The following is an 18,215-nucleotide window of genomic DNA, read 5'->3' as shown; positions in this document are numbered from 1 at the left end:
CACTTTTCTTTCTGCATAGAAAGAGCACTCTCACTCTGCTTACTGGACACTCCTTTCTGGTTCTGATGCGCTTATTGGGGGACCTGCTTTAAGTCCCTCACCGGGACCCAGAAGGCGGCCCGTCTCCAGTCGGAGACGCGCCGGGACCTGGTTTCAGGGCAGGAGAGGACTGAGATATCTGCTCGGGAAAAGGTGCCGCTGCTTCATCTTCCCGAATTTGATACCGATCCTCCTCTGTCCTGGGCCACCGGGTCTCCAGGGGCTAATGAGCTGCTCTGAAACTGTCCCCGCCCCCCAAACCCGGCACAGCCGTGGACCCCGTGTGGATCCGACGCGTGTGAATCATAATCCGCCTCATCCCGCCACGAAAATCAATGGAGATAAAGGATCCACTTAGGCGTAATCCTTTCTAAGACGTCGCGGGCTACACATTCATACAGCCAGCGTACGCAGGGCGCCTGCAGCCTCGGGCCGGTGTCCCGCCGAACACTTAACATCTGAGTAGACAGCTGTGCGCAGCTGAGGCAGAAAACAGCCCGGCACTGTCCTGGGGGCTTGAGTCACCTCCGAGGGCCCCCTGGGAGCTCCGGAGTGAGGGTCCTTCCACGGAAACTCGCTGTGGGCCGCAGGCTCCCCGGCCCGGCCCCGTGCCCCCACACCCAGGCCTGGGCTGCAGTCCCCGAGAAGGCACAGACACTGTGTGGGCAGAACCACCGAGGGCGATGGCCGCGGGACGCCTGGTCTCCACCCCGCGGAGTCCTCCGCCTTTAGCCCCAGGACACCCTTGCTGCAGGTCCGAGGCACCCAGGCTGGGCCTGCCTCTGTCGCACAGCTGTGCGCCGGACACAGGGAGACAGGACAGGCCGATCGGTCCCTCCGTGGACAGAGGGAGAGACAGCGGGGCGTTCGGGGCTAGGAGCACAGGGACAGTCGCTCATCCTCCTCCCGCGAGTGCAGGCGGGGGTGGACAGCAGGTGCGGACCGGGCCCCACCCCCCAACCCGCCTGGCTCCCGCCCCTGCCGCCCACAGGCTCCGCCCTCCGGCCCCGCCCCTGCCGCCCCACAGGCTCCGCCCTCCGGCCCCGCCCCTGGACGCGCACCGCAGCGCGTGCGAATCCTGCTGAGTCTCCATGAGGCCGAAGCGCGTGCGCCCCGGGGTGGGAGATGGGGAAAGCGGGGGGCGGACAGAAAGGAAAATCCAGGAGCCAAGGAGGACGGTGGGCCGGGAAGACAGGGAGGGCCTCAGCCGCGGGCCATCCACGAGCTACCTCTGCGACTGTCCACTCGGACACCGCGAGAGCCCACTCGGGCCCCTGACCGCGGGGCCGCTGCCCTGACCCCCCGCCGCTTCTCCTCCGTGCCTTCGAGCCCCTCCCCACCCACGCCACCCGTGTCTTTCGGAACGAGCAGTCGCGCCCTCCAGTCCTTGCTCCCCATGCCCTTGATGGGGAGTCAGGGAAAGGCCGGGGCTCGGTTGCTGCATTTCCCCCCGCGAGCTCAGCGGCCCGGCGCTGCCCGCCCGCCCGCCCGCCCGCCCGGGAGCCTCGCGGCCCTCCCGGCCCGTCCCGAGGGAGTGCCACACACACTCGCGGTGCGGGGCTGGGCCCGGCTTCCGGCCACCCTCCAGGTGGCAGGGCGCTTGCTGCCTCCCGGGTTTCTTCTCCTGGCTTTCCAGTAAGAGCCGTTGGGCAGGAAAATAGAAAACTGATTTACAGAACGGCACCCCGATCGTAGTAACAGAGGCCCCCGGTGGTGGCCGTCAGCGTGAGAGTCCGGTGCGCCCGGGTGCAGGGTGCAGGCCGGTCCCGATCCGCCCGGGGGAGGGGCAGGCGTTCCTCCCGCTCCTTCGTGGGCGACGTGCACGCTCATCCACCCACGCGAACTCCTGGGGGAGCTACTTACCCGGAATAACAAGCAGGAATCAACCTGACACGCATGTCAGCCTTGCCCCCAGTTTTCCCTGCGTTCCGCAGGGAAATATTTTGACAGGTCTGAGCCCCCCTCCCGTGGTGTTTTCCAGATTCTCCCCCGTGGGGCCCACTCAGAAAGGCTCTCTCCGCGGAGCTGCCTACGAGGCACTGGGCGAGGGGGGGCATTTTGGAAAACGGGGGGAAGATAGGAACTACAAGCATCACCAGGCGAAGACCGTTCTCTGAGAAGTCACAGAAACAGTCCGCTTCAAAGGGAGGCAGGCGGTAGGCCCCGCCCCCGCCCCCTCCCCGGCACCTAACGGCGACTCTTCTCCGAGGATTTGTCGCTAATCCAGCGAAGAGCACAGTCGTTTAGTTCCTGCGCAGCGCTGGGAGGTGTGTGTGAGTGTGTGACCACGGCGTGTGTGTGCGCGTGCGTGTGAACATGAGCCGTTTGAGTCTGAACAGGCTCCCACGTTTGCTCCAGGACCCGCCCTATTCAAGAACACAGTTGCGCTACGAGTTCATCCGGGCTCCGCCTCCCCGGAGAGCTCTCCAAGCTGCGTTCCTGTTCAGGCTTCAGAGACGTTACCTTTGGTTCAGCTCTGGGGGTCGGACGAAGGGCAGTCTGACGCCGGCGCCACCTGCGCCCCCGCGCTTCCGCTCACCTGTCCCCGCCCGGCGGGAGCTGCGCACTGATGCTCCCGAGTCACAGAGGCTGGGAGCTCGGGGTCGCTGGCTGAACGAAAGAAACGCTTTTAATCCTCTAGTCGTGCGGAGTTCTTTAAATCACCTCGGGCGGGCGCTGTTCTTTCCCGCCGACTCCTGCAATGCGATGGCGCTAACCCGGATCGCGACACTTCAGCGGAGGCAACAGTGTTGACAATTGCAGCAAACACGTGTTCAGCAAATGCTACAAGCCAGTGGCTGTTGTAACAGTTTTAAACGATTCACTTAGGAGCCGCCGCCGTCTTCTGAGATACATCCCCGTCTTTATCCGTGGTACAAGAGTAGCAGAGGACAACGCCCGACCGCATCCTGAGTAGCAGATGACTCCCTTAAAAAAACGGTGCGGCGTCCGCGGGAAAGTTAAGCGCAGTTAACTCTGCCGGTCAATACCTAGGGGACATTTACCTTCTAATATGAACTTCATAATGAAGATTGGTGTTCTCATAACAGTCCGCCAAGTACCTCTGTTCTATATCGCACAGAGACAGTGATGGACCATAAACCTCTTACCAAAAGGTCGCTTAATTTTATGGATATTTCAACCAGAGAAACAGTTTGAGGGGGGAGTGTTTGGGCGAATAATGACTCCCGAAGATGTCCCCATCTCGTGCTGGCACCTGCGCCTTTGTTGCCTTGCCCGGGAGATGCGACCTGGCAGGTGTGACCAAGGACCTGAGTCAGGAGCTCACCTTGGACTATGGGGCCGGGGGCGGAGAGAGTGTGGGGTCGCCACGGGAACCAGGCGTGGGGGGCGGTGATCGCCAGGAAAGGCCACGTGAGGACGGCGCAGCGAGGGAGGCGGTTCGGAAGCGGATGGAGACACTCGGACCCGCCGTCCCCTCCCCTCAGGTTCTCGCACGCGGCACCAGGCACGCCAGGTAAGCGGCGCTCCAACCTCAGTGCCCATCGAATCTGTTCGAAGGCTTGTCGTGCTCCAGAGCGGCGGTGAGGACAATGAAGCTTCGTCCTGGCCTTGCAAATTCGGCCTCTTCCCCCGCAGCTTCTCCCGGTGCACCGGCGGGAGGTTGCGTTTCTCCCTTCTGACCACCCGCCCACCCGCCCGCCGCCCCTCCCCGCACCCTCCAGCCTCCAGCGCGCATGGCGCGCCCTGGAGTGTGCGCCCCAGGCTTTACGTGGACTGCAGGTCCCGGACCTGTCGGGAGTGGGGGGCCCGGGAAAGGTGCGCATGCGTAACCAAAACACCCTACAGGCCTGCGCTCAGTGGCGCCCGTCAGCAACTGTGGGATTCACCCTGGAATTCGCCCACCAGCTGGGTGACTTCGCGCTGCAGGAACCTTCCAACTTTTCACGGAGCGATTAACTGCGGGCGCAGTAGGACTCATGCGAGAGCGGGGGCGGGTGCCGCGCGTTCCTCTGGGCCTCTCCGCTCCTGCGGCCGACTGCGCGTCCTGGAGACGGACTCTCGGCGCGGAGAGGACTTCGGGTCTGAGACGCGCTTCGGCCGCGACGGGAGCGCGCACCTCTCCGACGCCCCAGCCGCCCCTCCTGGCTGCGGGAAGCTGGAGTCTCGCGTCGGTCCTAACGAGTCGCCAACCGCACTCCAACCGGCCCGCCCGGTGTCGCCGTTTCCTAAAGGGGTGGGACTCGAGCCCAGCGCGACGGCCGGCAGCAGCGTGGGGCTGGAACTTCAGGACCGTGGGTGTTCCCATTGCAGGGAGGTCTGTGGTGACCTTTCCCCGTCTCCCACGCGCCCTGGGGTTTCATTCATAGCAGTGGAAGAATACGTTCGTTTTAAGTCAATGTCCTTTTTCACGAGCCAGTTAAAAAGTTAACGTCATTATGGTAGATGACGGCGCAAACATCCGACAAACACTGCAGGTGGTGAGTTTCGGGGACTGGGGAGGGGCCGGCGGCTTGAAAAGGGGCCACAGGACACGTGTCTGACAGAGGAGGGTGAGGAGCTGCTGAGGGACCGCAGGGGTGTCTGGGGACACAGGGACGTTGGGGGGGGGCTGAGGCTGAGCCCGCTGGACCTGGACGCCCAGAGTGGCGGTCACCGGCCTGTGAAGGGGCGGGAGCCGGGAGACGTTTTCAGGAAGCGGCACCACACTCAGTGACACGCGGGAAAGGGGACCGGCACCGTGACATTCAGGCCCTCGCGGAGAAGAGTGACGACAGTTAGAGGCAGACGCCCGGGGAGGGCAAGGGCACAGCGGTCTCTGATGAGAGGACTGAGCGAGGAATGTTCCAGAAGGGCTGGTGACACGAATGTCCATGCAGCGAGGAGCTGCCTGCCGCAGCCACCGGGCACCAGAGAGCGGAGCAGGGCTCGGGGGACAGAAACGGCCGCCGCTGACGCCGCGGCAGCACAAAGGGGGTCCCCGCGCGGTGACCCCGCCGAACCGCGGAAACCGTGGGCACCTCCGGGAGCCCGTCCGGACGGCCCCCGCGCCGCCGGTTTCAGTGCGAATGCCCCGCAGAAATCTCAGGCCAGCACCCCCCCTCCACCGCCCCTTCCCACCTCTCCTCCTGACACCTCGGAAAGCGGAGTGTAAAATTCATGAGGTTTCAGGTCACGTCCTCGAAACACAAACCTCCATCAGAAAACAGGAAGAGCCCCCTGACCCCCAGCCCCCCGACCCACAGGAAAAGGGGGAGGGGCTCCACGGAGCTCCGCCCTCCTCTCCGAGCCCGGACCTGCCCCTGGGGCCGCCTGGGGCCACCAGCCAGAACTGCCCCGCCGCCCGGTGGTCGCCCCTGGGGCCGAAGACACCGCCCAGCCCGGCCTAAACCCCTGACCCGCGGAACCACGGGCTGTCACAACACGGTCCCGGCTCTGAGGTCCCCACTCTCGGGTGCCGCCTAAGGGGGAAGGGGGGTTGGGGTTGGCTCGTCACGCCGCGGGAGGGGGCGGGGGCGATGTCCCTTCACAGCTGCTTGAACCGCTGCCCCGCCCCACTTCACAGCCACTTCCCCTCGCGGCCCCACGTGGCCCCACGCAGCCCCACGCGAGGAGCCTGCGGGTGCTTTTCTCCCGCGACGGGCGTCTCCCGTGTCCCCGCGAGGCTCCCGTGTGCTCGACGCGGGCCTGTGGGGCCGCAAACCGCCCGAAGCCCGATGGGAACCCCCCGCACGGGACTCAGCGAAAGGAGCGACGAAGCAGCAGGAGCCCCGTGTCGGACGCCCGCGGAACGGGGACGCCTGTTCCAGGCGGGTCTCCCCAGGGGAGGCGGACGGGGAACTCGCGGGGCGTCCGCGTGAGGGGGGGGGGCCGCAGAATCCTCCGTGGAGCGTGGCCAGGTGAGCGCCTCCGGCTGCTGGGCTGCGTGGGTACCCAGCAGCCTCGGAGTGCCCGCCCCCTGGGGAGGGAAGCGGCCCCACGTGACTTTTCGGCAAAGGATCTGTAGAGGACCCGCCGAAATTTGTTTTTCAGTTTCAGACCACTTCATGGCCCGCGAGAGATCCAGGGCCACCCCCCCATCCACTCTGCCTGCTGGGGGTGGGGGGGGGTCTTCTTCCCGACCTTCCTCGCCCTTCCCTCCCCCTCCAGCCGCGGGGAGGAGAGGCGAGCCGGCCCGTCCTCTGTCTGTGAGTGAGTCTGGAAACTCCCCTTCATCTGCTCTAGCTTCAGGTTACACCGCTGTCCCCTCAAATAAATCCGACCATCACGCTGATCAGGGTGGGTCAGAAATCGAGAGTGGGCAGCCGGTGACCATGGGCCACCTGTCCGTCACGAAACACTCGTGTTTCGGTGGCTTTTGACGGAGACGAGACCGAAGTTGCGACAAGGCCTTTCCCGTTCGGCTTGCGGACGCCGGCCTCGGAGGGAGCCCTGCGGGGGTCTGGGGGGAGACTCTGCGTGAACCCGGTGCCAGGGACCCACGCTGTTTGCTCTCTGACGCACCCCTGCCTGCCGCGGCGAATCCGCATGGGGGGGGGGCGGGGTGCCGGCAGCGGTGGACGAAGACAGACACCATCCCGCATCCTCTGGCATCTCAGGACAAAGGTCAAAATGAACTGGCCACTCGGCCCGTCACAGACTGACGAACCGCTCTGCAAAATCCCGGGCCTCCAGTCCCGCTGCTCAACCTTTGGCCACCGGAGCGGCTGCTTAACCACCGTCTCCCACCTCCGTTCGATCTGAGTCGGGAGCAGGGCGCACCCCCACCCCCGACACCCCCACACACACCCAGCCCCCCAAACGAGCCCACTCCCTTTGCGGGACGGGTTTTAAACAACCAAAGGGGGACTAGGGCGCAGTCCTCAGAGACAGTAAACGCAGTCCACCTCCCGTTAAATGCACCCAGGCCCGGGCGCCCCACGCTCCCCGTGGCTCCAGGGAAAGTGGCCTAGTTTCGGTGGAGACCCCACGGGCCGCTGCCCTACGCTGTCACCTGCCCCCTCAGTGGACTCGGGGGAGGAGGGGAGCTCCCGCACCCCTCCTGAGCAGCTCTGGGGGGGCGGGGGGGCGGGGCAAGGAGGTGCAGCACGCACTCGGCTGGGGCCCTGAGTGCCAGGTGGGGCCAGGTTGTTTTGCTGCTCAGTACAGTCATGGGCTTTTGATGGCTGCCGTCCCACACTGCACTGGAGAAAAATGGTTTATGAGTCATAATAACAGCTGGCACTTGTATCTTCAAAGCCCTTTCCAAGTATCGGCTCGTTCACCCTCCGCCTGCCCGGGGGGCCGCGGCAGACGTCTCTGTGCTCAGTTGACGTCCGGCGGGGAAGTGGCAACCAAGGCTCAGAGGGAGGTTCCAAGCAGGGAGGCCAGAGCGGAGTCAAACCGCCTGGGCCCCATTGGACACGCGATTGGGTGGCAGTCGCCCTGAAGACGGCCCGCCCCTTTGGAGGGGACAGGAGTTAAGGTCAGTTCCAGTTTATTTGAACTTGACTCACAGGGAGCGCACGGGAGTTGTCTCTGAATTGCTCAACGCCGGTCCTTTATTTGGAGCAAATCAATTGTGGTCGAGTCTGTTCAGCCCCAGTCAATCACACGCAGGGACCTGTGTGCACAGGAAACCGGTCTGCGGGCGGACGCCCTTTGAAACCCGACTCCAACTGCTGCAGGTTACAAAGCCCCGGATCAGGTCAAGTGTAAACACCTTTCTCTGGGGGTTTCTTTGTATCCCTTCGCCTGGATCTCTGCCCCAGAACAGAGACTATGTCTCCAATTGGCAAATAACCCTAGGCAGTCTGTTAATTGTTCGATGTCCTCTGTGGAGTCACATTGTTACTGTTGCCATCGCCCACGCTTTCAATTTCTTGCCATCGTGCCGCGCCTTAAATGTCTGAACCCAATGCGCCCATTCTCCAGTGCCATCAGATGCCTTTCCCAGAAGTTCAGAAAGTCTCCGCATTGTCAGCACAAGAAGAAACGTATTGATTGAGAAGCCAAGCACTGAGCTCTGAGACACAGGCAGGGGTCAAACGAAAGCTTAGAGCGAATCTGCCCATCACCCCCAGGAGGCAGGGGCTGCCCCCACCCCGGCCCCGCCTGCACCCCAGGCAGCGTCTCCTGGTGCCCCTTGGCCCTTGAGAACGGTGTTTATATTTTGCACATTAAAAAAATTCGCATTTGCTTCTGAATACCCCAAACCAAAAAATCAAATACCTTCCTAAAACCCCAAATACACTGGTCGTGCCTAGAACGCAGTTGAATTTTTTCCCTCCGAACCTTATCTTCACTGACGCCGATGACCAAGGTGTGTCCTCGTCATGACAGATGCCAAGTGGTGGGGACCAGCCACGGCCAAGGGTCTCAGCCTCATCTGGGGAGGCAGAGACGCACCTGCGTGGGGGTGCCGGCCTGGGAGGCTGTGGGTGGCATCTAACCCCAGGGTGGGGGCGGCCCTGACGCACCGACACTCCAGGGTGTCGGAAACACCCCCCTCGGGAGACCGTGCTGAGCGCCAGCGAGGCCCTGGAGGGCGAAGGCGGGTTCTCACTCGGGCGGGTGCCCGGGGCCGGGCCCCACGCACTTCCAGGCCGTGACCTGGGAGAGAACACAGAGGTCCGGTCTCCCGGAGTCCCCTCCCAGAGCCCCCTCGCCGTCCACCCTCTGCATCAGGGTTCCGATCCTCTTTGCAAACGCCACGGGTCCTGGGACCTGCGTGCACGTCACTCTGCCTCCCTCGGGGGGACCCCCTTGTAGCTGCATGTCACGTGTTCACGCCAGGTGACCAGATGGGATGAAGGGACCACAGGCACGTTCCCGGTCCTCAGCAAAGACCCCGGTCAGAGGACCCCGCTGACCACAGGGCGTGCACGGCCACCGCCCACCAGGGAGACGACGTCCCGGAGGAGAGGAAGGGTGACCCACGGACTGAAGGTGGTGTCAGCCCCCACCCCCACATGTCAAAACCCTATTCCCGGGGTGTGGGGGTCTGTGGAGGTGACTAGGTCACCAGGACGCCAGCCAGTGGGGTCCACACCCTCAGAAGGCGAGCCTGGGAGTGCTTCCCTGCCCCCGACTGCCCACAGGGCGATAGGGGAGAGTCGGCGGTCTGCTGCCCAGAAGCAGGGCCCCGGACCCCAGACGACCGGGCCCCAGAGTTGTCTGTAAGCTGCCCGGCCCGGGGGAGGGGGGAGGCTTTGTTCCAGTGGCTTCAGCCAGGGTGGGGGCCGCAGGAACCGGGGACACAAGGGCGGCACAGGGTGGGGGCCAGAGCTGCTCGGAGGGCCTCGCATCCTCCTGAGGCCGAGGGCTGGTCTGGGCGCCGGGCACCCCTGGACAGAGAGCCCCGAGGCTCCAACCCTACATTCCACGGGTGGGCGAGCACCGTCCCTCCCTGGAGTCGCTGGAGCGGAGACGGGCGCCGCGTCCACGGTGAACGGGCCCCAGCGGCGGTGCTTCCCCACCGTCGGTCTGGCCCAGGCCCGGCCCTCGCTCCGGCACACGGCCACTGCTCGGGGAGGTCGTCTCGGTGACTGGTCACCGCCAGTGTCTCCTGGGACCACGATCCACGGGTCAGCCATCCTGCAGTGAGGGAGGTTCTGGGAAATCCAGCCCCCCTGCCTGGGCGCGGGGCCACCTTCAACCTTGGACGTGAACCTGGTGAAGCCCCAGGTCCCGTGACAGCCCTTGGCTTACACACAAACTCTGAACTTGCCCAAAAAAGGGAAACCTCACCCGTGAAGGGACAGCTGTCTTCCAAGGACAGGACCTGTCCGAGCAGGGGGTGGCCCCGAGCCCGGGCACAACGGAGGCCCCGGGTCTGGCTCTGGTCGCCCCCCAGCTCTGGTCGCCCCCCCCACCGACCCACCCGCTCTTGGGCCTCGCTTCCGTCCCTCGCTGTGAAGGGGCTGCCTCCTGGCCCCCTGCTCACCACGTCCTTGTGAACTCACAGGAAAGGATGCGGGGACCTCCCCACGGAGCGGAGCGCTCCCGGGCGATGCAGGGCAGGGGGGCTTGAAAAACAGAAGCCTTGGCCCGCGGTCAGAGCGGCCGGACACGCAGGCCCCACACCCCAGTCTCAGCACAGGTCACGGTCGCCTCCCCCCTGACCCTCTGCACACGAGAGGCGTCATGTGCTCCGAACTCATCCCATAATAAGCCGTCGCTTGGCACCTGCCCTGGAGGTTGTCGGCGCAGCAACGCACTGAACCCCCACGCAGCTCTCGCAGCCCCCGGGGGTCAGGGGACCAGGCCCCTCTGACCCAGCCGCAGGCCTGTCCCTTACACCCGGGGGCACATTCCCCCAAACACACAGCCCCCCCACATCACCAGGCTCCAGTCTGCTCCCCACCCCCCTCCGAGGACCCCACTGCACAGGGAAGTCCCTCGGGTGCCAGGGACTTCTGGCTGCAGGACGGCTCTGGGGGGGTCTCCACCTGGGGGTCTCCATCACAGCACACGCTTCTGTTAGGGAGGGGCCTCTGCAGACACGCCTGTCACCGTGGGAGCCGAAACAAACACGCCTTCTGCACGGCCCCTCATCTGGGGACACGGGGTCACACAGGGACGGCGTGCTTATTACGCAGTTTGCGGGCTGCCACAGACCCCCCCCCTGTGCCGGAGCCTGCCCCCTGCGTGGGGACTCGGGGACTCGGGGACTGGGGTGAGGAGGACTGACGAAGGGAAAGCAGGCGGCGGCCCGGAGTGCAAGTGCCCGGGTCTCCACCCTGCCTGCTTCCGGCATCCGGAGCCCAGCCCTCCCGCCGCCCGCAGGCCACCGCCGGAGGCCCGGAGGGTGCTGGGCGGCCTCCCTCGGGAACTAGGAGCCTGCGGTCTCAGGTCCGCCCTCCGCCCTCCGCCCTCCGCCCCCGGTCTGTGCGGGGAGACTGGCCTCTGCAGGCCCCGGCCCCGGGGAGGAGGGGAGGTCACGCAGCCACAGTCCCGCCCAGCTGTCCCTCCAGGGCTGTCGCTCCCCGCTCCTCCCTGCGGCCCCCTCTCCTGTTGTCCCCCCCCCCCCGCCAAGAGCGGGACAGCTCCAGGGGGCTCTGGCAGCGCCCCCCTCCCGCTGAGAAAACCGCGCCCCCTTCTCTGATCCCCTTCCTGTCGCCCCTCTGCCCGAGGGTGGGCGGGCTCCACCTCGAGAAGACACCGAACCCTGGGTCCTCTGAGACCAGCATGCAGACCTGCTCCCCGGGCCCCGCCGCCGCCGCCTGCCGCCACCCCTGACTTCAGGGCAGATCCTGCCAGAGCATCGTGTTTCTCCAGATAAGTCAGAAATACCGACTTCTATGTGAGATCACCAGTGTTTACATACTGGCTGGCACCTCGGGCCAAACGAAACACGGGTGTGAGTCGGGCTCAGCCCAGGGGACCCTGGCTTGGATCCTAAATGGACTGGGGCGCCTCTTCTTCAGAAGAAAACAGTCTGTTTTTTTTAAATAGGCGTACTTCTTTAAAGATTTTATTTATTTATTTTTAGAGGGGGAAGGGAGGGAGAAAGAGAGAGAGAGAGAAACATCCATGTACGGTTGCTGGGGGCCGTGGCCTGCAACCCAGGCATGTGCCCTGACTGGGAATCGAACCTGCGACGCTTTGGTTCGCAGCCCACGCTCAATCCACTGGGCTACGCCAGCCAGGGAAGAAGAACAGTCTGTTTTTCACTGCAGGGCACGGGCGTCACAGGAACGGCAGAGCTGCTCATCCACGCAGCTCTTGCTGCACAGCCGTCGGGTCCCAGGGAAGAGGCTCTCCCGCGCCCACCTGCAACCGCCCACCTGCAACCGCCCACCTGCAACCGCAGGCCAGACAGAGAGACACCAGGAACTCAGAGGCCCCAGGAACCGTACCTGGGCCTGCCCCCTCTCCTGACGCTCAAATCCCACCAGATCACTCCCTTTCCCCTGTGTGTGGTCCCCTCCACGGACCCGCCCTCTCGGAGAACGGCCCCTTTCCCGCCCTCTGCGAGAGGCAGGTGGCGGAGGGACCGGGGGCGCCCATGGGGCGGCAAGCACACGCCAGCTCTTCCCAGAATCAAGTACTAGCCAAGCCCAAGGGCCTCGGAGTTGAGCCAAAGCCCCTCCTCCTTCTCCGAGCCCATGTCACGAGGGGGGGTGACTGCATGCCAGGGGGTGGGGCCGGCGGGACCTTAAGGCCCTGCCCAGGTCCCAGGGGCACCGGCCCGCCCGCACCCCACCCAGGGCTCTCCCTGAGTAATCCTGGCCAGTGCCTTTGCAAAGCTCCCTGGGGTGGCTCCCACCTCGGCCGAGCCTGACAGCACCCCCAGGAGGGGCTTTAAAGCACCAGAGTCACTGCCGGTGTGTGCACACCCGGTGTGGGTGCCAAGGCCTTTCTGTGTGACTGTGCCACCGTCCTGCTCACACTGGCTCACGTTCACAACTTCACACACACACACACACACACACACACACCTCTGTCCACTCGCCCACAGCACGGAATGGGAGGAGAGTAAGTATGACAAGCAAAGACAGAATTAACTGAGTGCCTAATACGTCCGCTGAGCCGTCTGCACAGACCGCCCCACTCCACACCCACAACAATGCCCACGAGCTGGGTACGACTACCACCCCTCATTTCCGGGGGGCCCAGCCAGGGCCACACCCAGGGGCGTCCGCAGACGTGGCCTTAGAACCCCGCAGGCTCGCTGGGCCCCCCGGGGCCTCTGACCCTGCTCCCCAGAAACCAGAGGAGTTTCTGCGATGCTTCAAACGCTCCCTCGAGGGCGACCCCACCTGAGGAGGAGGGGAGTGTGACGCAGGCTGACACTCACAGGCCGAGTGGGAAAAGGGTGCACCGGGGTCCGGGGGTCAGGGAGAGGGGGCTGGGGGAACAGGCCGCCAGGGGCTGGCCCGGCGCCCGCTGGGAAGCCAGGGGGCAGCGAGAGGCCGCGGGCCGCAGCCGCAGGAGAACCGGGCTCAGGGGCAGTGAGCGTCCCGGCACCGGCCACCTCCCAGGCGGGGCCAGCCAAGCCTGTCCTCACCTCCCAGCTCCCTCCGGACCGGACGCCTCTCCCTGCACGTCCCAGTCCTTGCCAGTGCCCCCGGCACACGGGGTTTGGAGGACTTCGCCCCGGTAACAACCCCGTTTCGGGCTCTTCCCGAGGAGCTGTGAGCGGACTCGGGCGACCTGCACAGACTCCTGGAAACTCGGCTCCCAGCGGGACGCACCCGTCGCGACCCCCTGGCAGGGACAAACCAATGGGGAAAGGAAGTAAACACGTTTATGGGGGAAATAAATGTATAAAAACCGAAAACAGAACGTGCTTTCTCCTCGGGTGTTCGCTGCCTCGGCAGAGGGGCAGGTACGCGGGATCATTTTTTACCCACAACACATAAAATCTCAATTAGTTAGGGTCTATTTGTGCGCCGACTGAAAACATTCCTTAACAAAACAGAATTTTCTGGCTTCCCGGATAAATACGCCAGGAGAACCCGCGGAATAATGTCAGGTTGCCAGGCAACCGCGGCCCTGTTCCCGGCCGTGATCAATCCGCTCATTCACCAGGCCGCCCGCCCCGGCGCTGGGGCGCTCCACCCGCTCCGCTTCTTGGGAAAATTACAGTGACTTGGGGCGACACAATAACACTCTTATTCTCAGAAGATAAACTTGGATGTTCTTTTCATCAGAGGGGCCTGTTAATTCATTATTCTCTCCACGGCGCTAATGAGAGAGCTATAATTAACTAACTGCGCTGTGGCGACGCGGGTGCAATGCACTGCGGTGACGAGTGGTGTTTAAGGTGTTAACCGGCCCACGGAACTAGGAAACACAGTCTCTCCTCCAAGGCGCAGCATCTCTGGTTAAACTGAGAACTGGTTCCCTCCTCCCCCTTTCACTCCCCCTCCCCCCAAGTGGGGGGAGGCACGAGACAGCCAGAACCCGAAAGGTTCGCCTTGAACAGCTGAGCGAATGCGCCCGCTCTCCTCGCGGGGAGGGAGGGGCGCGGCGCTGGCGGATCCCGGGGCCTTGCCTTTGAAAGGACGCTCAGCTGGGTGTTTTTCCAGGAACCAGAGGAAGGATCTGGTGCGTTCGCTCATTAGCTGGGTTAACTTGGCATATTGTATGTAAATCACCGTAGTAATTGCATTCTCCTCAGACTGAGCTGGTGCGAACGCAGCTGCAATCAAAACGCTGACAATGGAGAAGGCAGCGCACCCCCGTCCGCCTCTGAAACAATAACGGGGAGGGCCCACGGGGTCCGGTCCCGGGGAGCACCGGCCGGAAGGGCCTTCCCGTGGGGCGGTCTGGGCCTCTGGGTCTCACCCCTGCCTGCCGGTGGCCCCGCACCCCCGGGAGTCCACGGCCTTCTGCTGTCCCCCCGCACGTCCTTGGCCTCACCGGCTTCCCGTGTCATGGCTGCTCAGAGGTTTAGGGCAAACGCACAGCATGGAGCGGCTCCACTTTCGTCTCGAAACACATCACCCCCCCCCCCGGGCACCGCAGGTGGCAGAGAGTCAGAGGCCAGAATCGTTCCCAGCGAGTGACACGCGCCGCCAGTGCTCCCGGCAGACAACACGCCAGTGCCCGTGTGCGCGTCAGGCAAGCTGTCACCCGGAGCCCCCGCGGTCCCTCTTCCGGGCGGCAGAGTCTCGGGGAAGGAGGGGCGTTGTCGCCGGGAAGCCGGGCTTGGAGGCAGACTCTGCTCCGGGAGCGGATGCCCACGGGGCTTGGCCACGCGCGTCCCCTCCGGCCTGAGCCGGGGCCCCCTCCCCGCTGCGCGGCGGCCCCCTGTGAGGCTGGCTGGGCCCCCCGATGGCCCCGGCCGGGGCTCTCACTCAGGTCTCCGCAGAGATAAATAAATCAGCCTCATCACTTGGACAGAGAGGCTGTGGGCCCGGCCGCCTCCCTCCGCCGCGGCTGGAGGGCATGAGCCGGGGAGCGGACCTTCCGTCCAGCAAACACTCTCCGAGGCCAGCTCGGCCTCCTGAGGCCGGGAGCTGATGGCGGAGACTCCTGTCTGGCTGTCATTGCTTCAGACCTGATGTCAGCAACGGATTCTTTTCAAAGAAATCATCTTAAAGCCAGTTCGTTGGACACCAGTGTCCTGCGCGACATCTGACTCGCAGCTTCGTCCCTGGCGGTAGCCGCCCGGCGAGCTGGAGCCCTACACAGCCTGGAGGTGGCCACAAACGTCCTTTCCCGAGAGGAGGACCCCCGGGCCGCAGACGGAGCAGGGGGCAGCCCACGCGTTGGTCCCTGGGGTCCTGCGCCTGTGCTGTGCGGTGGGCAGAACATGCCGGAAAGTGACTTCTAAGGGACTGCCTGCCACACCCGCCCACAGACGACCGCTCCTCTCCACGGAGCACCTGCGGGTGCTCAGAGCTCGCACTCCGCTGTCACTGGAGGCAAGGCCACCGCGGCACTCGCGGCCACGACACGGGGCGCTGGGTGACACGCCAGGCCCCAGAACCACGTCGGGTCCCGAAGGCCACAGGCGCCGCACCGCAGGGACGGGAGCCGGGACCAACCCTGCGGCAGCCGCAGGAGCGACAGAGGAAACTCGAATCCTCATGCACAAAGCCCGGCATCGACAGTTGTTCTCTTGTCACTGAGTTTCCCCAAGTAGCTTTCTTTTAGAAAAACAATATTGGTCTTTTTGAGAGAAACATTGATTTGTTCTTCCACTGATACATGCACTCATTGGTTGCTTCCTGTATGCGCCCTGACCGGGGATGGAACCCGCAACCCTGGCGTGTCAGGAGGACACTGTAACCAGCCGGGCACCCAGCCAGGCCCCCCGGGCCCCGGGAGCTCGCTTTGCCGCCCACACACTGACCCGCAGTGGGTCGGTCTGTCCCTGCAGCAGCACAGGCTGGGAGGAGGTGGCCTGCGCAGCAACGCGAATAATACTCACTGGTATCCAAGAGGATTAGAAAGCAGAGTGGTCTGGTTGCAATACCCACGCAGAGAAAGGACACTGTATCTCACTGAACTGAAAAATAACTAATAATAACAGTAACGGGGCCCGCAACCATAACCAACTTTAGTGCGCGGCAGGCAACCGGGTGGGACCACCTCCTCGGAGGACTTCATTCCAGTCCTGCGACCGCCCCTAAGGAAGGGACCGACATTACCCCTGTTACTGAAAAGGGGAAACTGAGGCACGGGGTCACGAGATCGCTCCTGCCAAACCACACATCGCAGGCGGTGGCGCTGGAACCGGAACCCACGCCCGGATTCGTCCTGGCACCCACCCAGGTGGCTCCCGAGTTGGCCACCCCGCGCGCACGCGCACCGCCACCCCGCGCCCGGGGTCCTGGAGCGGGCGACTGCGCACGCGCGTGCCAGGGGTCCCCGCCGGTTCTGCCGGCTCCTCCGCCGCTCCCCGGGCGGGCGGGGCGGGACGCGGAGCCCGGGCCGGGTGCAGGTCCGCCGCCCGGCGCTGCCCCGCTGGCCCGCCCCGTGCCGCCACCGCCCCCACCCGTCCCCGCCCACAGCGCGCGGCCCGACCCCCACCCACCGCGCGGGGCCCGGGGCGGCTACCTGGACCCCGCGCGCCTGCCCCCGGCGTCCTCGGGAGTCTCGGCCCCGGACCGAGCGGGGCTGCGGGGCTGCGCGGCGGGCGGCCTCCCGCTCCAATCCCCGCTCTCTGAATTAATCACTGAACCCGCACCCGCCCCCGCGCTCGGGAAAGGGGGGGGGAGGAAAGGCGGGAGGAGGAGGGAGACGGGGCCGCGGGAGGGGCACCCAGAGGAGGGGGCGCGCGTGACCGGCATCTCCAGCTCCCCGGTCGGTCCCGGGAGCCATGGCAACCACGGTCTCCAGCCCTCCTCCCCGCGGGGCTCCCGCCGGCCCCCGCACCCGGTTCCTCCCCACCCCGCGGTCCAGAGCACCCCCCTCAAGCTGGCAGCGTGTGCGGAACCCCACGGGGACCTGGATTCCTGTCCCGAGTGGGAGGAATACGAGGGCTGGGGGGCTGCGCCCCGCGAACCCAGAGGCGGTCGGGACCGGGAGGGGTGAGGCGGGTCCCAGACTGATGCAAACCCGGAGGGACCTCGGGCCCCCGGAGACAGGGCTCGACTTTCGGGGGCGGGGGGTTCCGGGACCCTCCGGGAGGGCGGGGGCGACCCGAGGGTCCCCCGGACCCTGGCCAGGCGGGGAAAGTGGGAGCTGGGAGCACGCAGGGACCCGGCGCCTCCCCCGACGGATCTAGCCGTCCGGATGCCCCTCAGCCCCCGAGGGCTCGGCTGGGAAGCGGTGTCCCTCCCGGGAGGGACTGAAGATCTTGGGGTTACAATGAGCCCCCGCCGCGCACCCTCTGCTGCCACAGTGGGGTGACCCCCCACCCCCGCCCTGGAGCCAACCCTGAGCCCTCCCTGCGTCCCACCCAGAGTTGGCCGGCGAGCTGGGCGACCCGGGGCGCGGCAGACACCTGCCGACCGCCTCACCTCGGACCCACCTGCGTCGCCTGTGGCACCGGCTCCGCTGGGCCCTTCTCCGGGGGTCCGGCTGGGAGCGGGAGAGGACGCGCTGGCCCGGGTCCCGGCGCGCGAACCCCGAGTCCCCGGCAGCGCGGGCTGTGGCCGCGGGCGCGGAACCTGCTCGGGCTCGCTCGGCTCCACGCCCTCCCGCGCCGGCTGCTCGCGCCGCCGCTGCGCCGGCGTCTGCGCCGCCGCCTCCCTTCGCTCCCTCCCGCGGGACGGGGGCGGTCACGGCTCGGCTGCCACGGAGAGCAAACTTTGACCGTCCCTGTCACGTCCGCGGCCGGAGGAGGTGGGCTCCAGGTCGCTCGGAGCGCGGAGGCACGTTTGCGCGGAGCCCCTCCCGCCGGGCGGTGCGGCTCGGCGCCGCGGATCCCGGACGCGCGGGCCAAGCCGGTCGCGCCGCCGCTCGCCGGAGGGCGTGGTGCCGCCGGCCCCGCGGCGGATTCCTTAGCTCCCCTCCTCGCGCGGAGGCGGAGGCGCGGTGGGGCTCGCGCGTAATTACGACAGGCTGCCTACCTCCGCGGGCTGCCGAGTTATTCCTCGCGTACATTCAGGCACCTACGCTGTTACCTTAAAATTTTATTTTTGTCAGGATACTTAACGGTCTGTGATTTCACCATGGTGTCCCCGACGCTGTTGAATTCTGTTAATTCACTGTTTGGGGCGGGAGGCCCCGCGCGCCCGTTCCCAAAGCAAAAGCCATGCCCCTGTCTCCTCAGGGCCACCCAGAAATGTACATTTTATTTCAGGATCCCAAAACCGTTTTTTGGAAAAGCGACT

At 65.3% G+C, this 18,215-nt stretch overlaps 1 protein-coding gene across 5 annotated transcripts in view; it reads right to left on the bottom strand.

Moving 5' to 3' along the window:
* Positions 1-17,830, bottom strand: part of CHL1 (cell adhesion molecule L1 like) — a 98,662-nt gene extending 80,832 nt beyond the window's left edge. For 2 of the 5 annotated variants that reach the window (XM_045856865.1, XM_045856872.1), the window contains exon 1: positions 17,411-17,830. The gene's annotated coding sequence lies outside the window, so the exon portion shown is untranslated. Of the gene's footprint in view, positions 1-11,177; positions 11,243-17,399 lie in introns of those variants that run through there. The other 3 variants (XM_045856866.1, XM_045856873.1, XM_045856871.1) reach the window with 3 other exon arrangements.
* Positions 17,831-18,215: the final 385 nt, after the last annotated feature.

The sequence above is a fragment of the Phyllostomus hastatus genome, unplaced genomic scaffold (assembly GCF_019186645.2).
Source record: "Phyllostomus hastatus isolate PE091 unplaced genomic scaffold, TTU_PhHast_1.1 phas_scaffold_129, whole genome shotgun sequence".
Taxonomy (NCBI): domain Eukaryota; kingdom Metazoa; phylum Chordata; class Mammalia; order Chiroptera; family Phyllostomidae; genus Phyllostomus; species Phyllostomus hastatus.
Note: the sequence above shows the minus strand (reverse complement) of the source record. Positions and strands in the feature narration are given on the sequence as shown.